The sequence below is a fragment of the Canis lupus genome, chromosome 18 (assembly GCF_011100685.1).
Source record: "Canis lupus familiaris isolate Mischka breed German Shepherd chromosome 18, alternate assembly UU_Cfam_GSD_1.0, whole genome shotgun sequence".
In the NCBI taxonomy this organism is placed as follows: Eukaryota; Metazoa; Chordata; class Mammalia; order Carnivora; family Canidae; genus Canis; species Canis lupus.
The window spans coordinates 5,942,884-5,949,406 of record NC_049239.1 but is presented as its reverse complement, the minus strand read 5'-3'; the positions used below and the strand labels follow the sequence as shown (position 1 = coordinate 5,949,406).

General features: G+C 43.0%; 1 pseudogene; it reads left to right on the top strand.

Moving 5' to 3' along the window:
- The first annotated feature begins 3,793 nt into the window (after nucleotides 1–3,793).
- On the top strand, nucleotides 3,794–3,944 carry LOC119864324 (annotated as a pseudogene).
- Nucleotides 3,945–6,523: the final 2,579 nt, after the last annotated feature.

Sequence of the window (6,523 nt, the reverse complement as noted above, 5' to 3'; positions counted from 1 at the left end):
CCGGGGAGTGGGGGTTCTTTTTCAGCGGGCAGCATTGAGTGGGCCATGCCAACCATTCCCAAGCATTCAGGGAACCAGCGGCAGGAGCAGTGGGTTGAGCTCCTAGCCCCACCATGGAGGGCATGTCCCAAGATGCGTGGTTCCTCAGCCAAGCACTGAGATGTCTCTCCCCCCAACATGTTTTGCTCTCGGTTTACCCTAGACTGGGCGAGGGTCTGACCTGACCCTTTGGAGAGTCCTTCTGAGTCTTCAGGGAGGTGCCAGGTGGTAGGCCGCTCACCCCGGCTCCACGGGCCCTCTGAACTGACTGCTGTTTGACAGAGGCTAGAACCACCTGCAAGCGTGGCCACGTCTTCTGGAGGAAACAACCCCCCCTCCCTCCCCAGCCCTCCTGGAACTGGGGAGCAGAAAAGCTCTCATCTGCTCCCTGTCACCCAATCCCTATGGTTCCATCCTGCCTGCTCTCTGTTTTTCCTGGGGTGCGACATCATTACCTAGCCCTGGAAGATCTAAGGACCCCGAGGTTCTACATAAGAGTGAGATAAATTCTGTGGCCTTGGGCAGCTTCGTGGGCCAATCTGGCCAGTGATGCATCTTCCCCTGGACCTACGGCTGCTCTGTGGGCTCAGAAAGAGATGGTCTTTGGCAGATGCAGTTCTTCTGCTTCATGTTCCAGCTACTTGTAGCCTCTGAAGTGCCTCCTTCCCTGGTTCCAGGATCCTGGCTACAATGTTACCTGACCCCCAGGCAGAGGAATGAGGCCTCTGCTATGAACAGACAATCCAGGATGCTGTGCCCTCTCCAGGGCGGTTTACACACAGAAATCCCCCGTTCTTTTTCTCTAGCAGCAGCCGGGATGCTCTTCTGGTCACGTCCTGAGACCTTCCATTGATTTGTCACCTCTTTTACCAGCTGTGGGAAACGGAGCTATGGAGACTATATAGACCTTTGCCCTCTTTTTCACATCTTGTTTGGGGTTAAGGAGAAAAGCGAGTGGAAGACAGCCTTCAGTGAGTTCCAGTTAAATGCGTAGTAAACTCCTAAACATCACACTTGTGCACGTGCACTTGGTTGAGAGACTTGGGAGTCCTGAGCAATGTTTACTGCTCCATCTCCAAATTGTTAGAACAGTGCCCAGCACACATTCTAGTGGGTGGAAGACTGCCAGTACACATGGATATTACAGGACAAGTGCTGCGCAGAACCAATAAGGAAGGAGCATAAAGATTAATGAATTTGAGTGGGATGGTGTGAGGGCCTCAGTGAGAAGGGAGCATTTAAATGCATGGAGGAGAGTCAGTGAGTCAGGCAGGGGGTTGGAACACAAACTAAAGACAGCAAGAAGGCCAGTGTGGCTGGAATGGAGTGGGCAGTGGGAGAGAGGTCAGAGGGGCAGGGGGACCACAGGGCCTTGGTAAGGTATTGTAATGCTTTTAGCTTTTACTGAAAAATAAATGGACAAAAAAACTGGAAGACTTGAACAGAGAAGTGACATGCATGATTGACTTAGGTCTTAACTGGATCCCTTTTGGGGTGGAGGCTGTGTCCAGAATGGAATGAAGGTAGGGAAGAGGCTTTTGCAATAACTCAGGTTAGATGTGGGCCTGACTTGGTGCTGCAGAGGTAACGACATGTGGCCAGAGTCTGGATGCAGTTATTCAAGAGCTGATAGAAATTACTGATGAGTTGAATCCGGAGCTTGAGAGAAAGAGTCAAGGATGACCTCAAGGCTTTGAGCAGCAAGTGGGGGATGGTAGTCTTCATTGAGATGAAAACCAGAAGGGGAGGAGAGGTTTGAAAGGGGGAAGTCTAAGAATCCGGTTTTGAGCTTGCTATGCATGAGATCCTTTCAGATTTTCAAATGGAGATATTAGGTAAGGAGTTGGATCTAGGAGTTTGGGCCTTAGGACAGTGGAGGGCAAAGATAAAACTTGAGATCATCAGTATACAGGTACTACTCAAATTCTTGAGGTTGAAGGAGATCCTAAAGGGGTTAGTAAATAATATATTTGATAAGGACACAAGATTAAAGTCCTAAGCCCTGGGGCCTCCAACGTGAAACAGGCTCAGGAGATAAGAACGGAAAAGCAAAGGAGAGGAGTGGCCTGATCTTGGAAGCAAGTAGAGAACAGGTTTCAAAGGGGAGGGGTTAATCAGCTGCATCAGAACCTGCAGACACATGAATGGGATTCTTTTTGACACAGTACAGTATCTCCTTTGATGTATGGACTATAATTTCTTTTCCTGGTTCCTTATGGAAGGATGTTTAGAATATTCCCAAGCAGAGGAGGAATAGAGGAATAACCTGGAGTACTGATTTCACACATTTGCAAGTGAAATTCCTGAGTGTTTTGTTTCTGATTCAAAAAGAAAAGTTATTTTAATTCTCCTTTGAAGATCTGCACTTTAAAAATTAAGGTATAATTTACGTGCAGTAACATGCATGCATTAAATGGCTTTATATGGCTCAGATTTGCATTTCTCTGTTGTCTAATTAGGTTTTTCATGTACCTATTGGCCATTTGTGGAGTCTCCGTTTTAAATCTTTTGCCTATTAAAAAAAATTATTACCAACTTGATGGAGGTATAGTTTACATATAATAACCTGTAACTGTTTAAAGTGTAAAATTCAATGAGTGCTGACAGCACAAGCCCCTGTGAAGTCCCCACAAGACAGGAGACATTGTGGAGCGCCTGGCTGGCTCAGTAGAGCATGTATGTGACTTGAGCCCGAGGTTGTCAGTTGGAGCGCCCACCACGGGTGTAGAGACTACTGAAAAATGAAGTCTTTAAAAACAAAATACAGAGGACATTTTCATCTCCCCAAAAAGGTTTCTCGTACTCCTTTTCAGACCAGACCTCTCTATTTGCCTTTGCTTCAGGCAACTACTGATTTACCTCATGTCACTGTAGACTAGTTGGCATTTTCTAGGATTTCAGAAGGAACCTAGACTTCAAAAGGAATCATACAGTATGAAGTATTTTGTGTCTGGAGCTTGCACTCAGTTTATTGATTCTGAGATTCATCCGTGTTGTCACGTTTACGAGTACTTTGTTTCTTCATAGTACTGAGGACTCCATGGTATGGATGTGCCATGTTTTGTTTATGTTTTGTTCATCCGTTCACCAGTTGTTGGACGTTGAGTTGTTGCCAATTCTTGACTATCATCAGTATCAATAAAATTGCTATGAATATTCATGCACAAGTCTTTGTGTAGATGTGTTTTATTTCACTTGGGGCAATACCTAGGAGCAGAATTGCTGAGTTGCAGGGCAAATGCTAGTTTTACTGCTCCTTTAATTCTCTGCTATATCATGTCGTCCTTAAAGCTGCTGTATTTTGGTAGAGCTACCAAAACATTTCTGCCTGCCAAGGAATAGCGGAAGGATTTTAAGGTAAAGCAGATATTATATTTGTTTAAATTTTTAAAAAATCTTATTTATTTATATAGCAGAGAGAGAGAGAGAAGGAGAGAAAGAACACAAGCAGAGGGAGTGGGAGAAGCAGGATCCCCACTGAGTGGGGAGCAGGGCTTGATCCCAGGCCAGGATCATGACTTGTCCCCACGGTAGATGCTTATCTGAGTGAGCCACCCAGGTGCCCCAAAGCAGATGTTACGTAGACAGTTTCCTGGCCATAACTTGACACATTCAGACGCTAAAGTCATGCTTACTTTTCATTTCTACATGGAAGTATGTACCTATAGCTAGAAAAGGGAAGAAGTTGGTGACACATTTCTCTAAATCCTGTTGTATTTTAGGAAACTAAAAGCTTAGCATAACAATAATCTTTAGCTTTGCGCAGTGGCAGTATTGTAGCCAATGAGGTTTATCCAAGGCGCAATTATTGCTAATTGAAAACAATAATCTTTATTGATGTTTCAGACTTCCTATAATTTCATTTGGGTGGTATCTAGAGGTAAGATTGGACGTGATATCAGTTATTGGCATGAGTAAGACAGTTCAGGTGTACTGTATATCCTGCTGTCTTCTTACCATGACTCAACCAGTCCAAGGAAAACAACAGAAAATGAGTTCCTAGTGGTTGTCTCATTGTAATCAAATGACTTTGACTTAGAGATAACACAACACACCTGGAATTTACTAGAAGAGTGCTTACAGTCTATTTCAGCATTAAAAATGTGATATTAATTAGTGGATGAAAATTAGTGCTCAATCTTCAGGGCAGTGCACTTTTTTTTCTGACTTCTTGAAGATTAACGGGGATACCAAATATTTATGAAATTGCACCCTCTGTTTCTCACAAACATGGATAAAATAGCTTAAAAATGTTTAACTGTAGCTAAAATGAAAATCACAGAGATGATAGAATTTCCAACTAAGCTAGCAAAGATTGGAAAAACTACACACAAAATACAACATTAATTACCAACTTAATTAGGATCTGTAATATGTTTGATTAATAGATATATAAAGTGATACGTTTGTAATAGCCTAAAGTAAATATACATGGTATTAAAAATGAGGATATTTACCACCTATCTCAGATGAAAATGTAAAAGGAAATGGAGCACAATCCATACATAAAAATCTGTAATGGGAAGGACAGCAAAGAAAGATAACCGGAGAAGAATTCAGACAGAATTACACACGACAATGAAGAACAAAACAAAACCCATTTAAATAAGGGGACATAAAACATGAATGTATAGCTCAAATGGGAATAAAACAAATAGAAATGAAAAATATTTTTCTTTCTCAGGAATCAAAGAAGAGAAAACTTAATCACTTTTCAGTGATTTTATATATGTAGGGTCAGTGCATTCAGGGTGAAGCTAGACATTTATTTATTCCTTTTGGTGGCATCCTAAAATTTTGAGAACAATATGGGAAAAAAAACACAATCACACTTCAGGATCTTTAAAAATATGTATATAGCCTTGGAGCCACTGAATTTACTTTTAAAGCAACAAGTCCATATGTAGTGCTCATCCAAATGCCACTTTTCAAGGCATGGGACAGATAGACAAACACAGCACAGCCGGCCATCTGCCATCTAACCTGTCAGGGAGAAACAACCACCTGCACCTGTCCCAAGCTAGCCTTTACAACAGAAATCGTGTGGTTCTCAGTCCAACAAGACCTGGGGAGAGGCTCGCTTGCCCTCCTGGACTTCCCAGGATGGGTGAGTCCTCAGTCTCATTTCCCTCCTGCTGAGAATTGTTCACAGCTCCTTTCAGACTGTTTAAGAGACCAGAGGAGCTTGAAGAGTCCTCAAGTTCTGCAGAAACCATAAAGGTGACCCAATGCAAGAAAATGTAGTATTTCTGCAGTCCAGGGACACTGGCTCCAGACATCAGCTCCCCAAGGCTGCTGCTGCACTGGCGGCCCTCCCGGCTGGAGGTCTGAGCCCTCCTGACTGCAGGGTGGAGGGGAGAGGGGGCTAAAGGGAGAGTGGGAGGTGCTTGCAAAGTCCTGAAACCTCCCAGACCCCCCCACCCCACCCCCAGAGCCAAGGCTGTCTTCACAGGGGATGTGCACACTGCTCTGAGGGGAACAGACATCTCTGGTTAAATGCAAGAAATTTATGTTTAGCTAAAGGACTTGTAATGGAATTACTGCTTTTGTTTTTGGTGTACTCATAAAGTGGGCGAACAACCTGCAGGATCTGGCCCGGCAGAGCACAGTTACTAAATCAAGAAGGAGCTGCCTTAATAACCAAGAAGGAAATGGTGAAGGAACTCTTTAATGGTCCTCAGAGACTCTAAATGGATTCCGAGACCCCATGTGAATATTCAGGGGAGCATTTTCTAGAACATCAAGTAAATACAATCTTTCTGCTTTCTATATAAAGGAAAAGTAATATTTTGTAATGTAATGTTGCCAATAAAATGGTCATTCTGAAGACTGTGCAGAAACCTGAAGCAATGCAGAATTTCCATGGCAAATTGAAATTGGAAGATTTTATTTATTTATTTATTTATTTATTTATTTATTTATTTATTTATGAGAGAGATTAGGGAGGGAGGGAGGGAGTGAGGGAGAGAGGGAGAGAGGGGCAGAGGGTGAGGGAGAGAGAAGGAATCTCCAGCCTACTGCCTACTGAGCATGGGCTCAATCTCAGACCCTGAGATCATGACTTGAGCCCAAATCAGGAGTCCCATGGTCAGACGGAGGCGTGCCACACATATGCACAGGTATGGGTGCGATGATGACAATGTTAAGTGTAAAAATTATCTTCCTGAGCGATAACATGCAAACAAATAAGCAGTGATTTTGCCAGGGTAGAGAACAAAGGCAGCATGTCATTCGTGGTTTTATTTTTTTTTATTTTTTTTTAAGTTAAGTCTCTGTTAGTGTTTTGATACAGATTTATATCTCATTTTTTGCACATCTTATAATTGAAGTGTCAACTTTATAAGATGCACATTGTGGCAACAAAATCAATTTCTTCTTTTTTTTTTTTGGAAGATTTTATTTATTTATTTATTCATGAGAGACACAGGGAGAGGCAGAGACACAGGCAGAGGGATAAGCAGGCTCCATGCAGGGAGCCCGATGT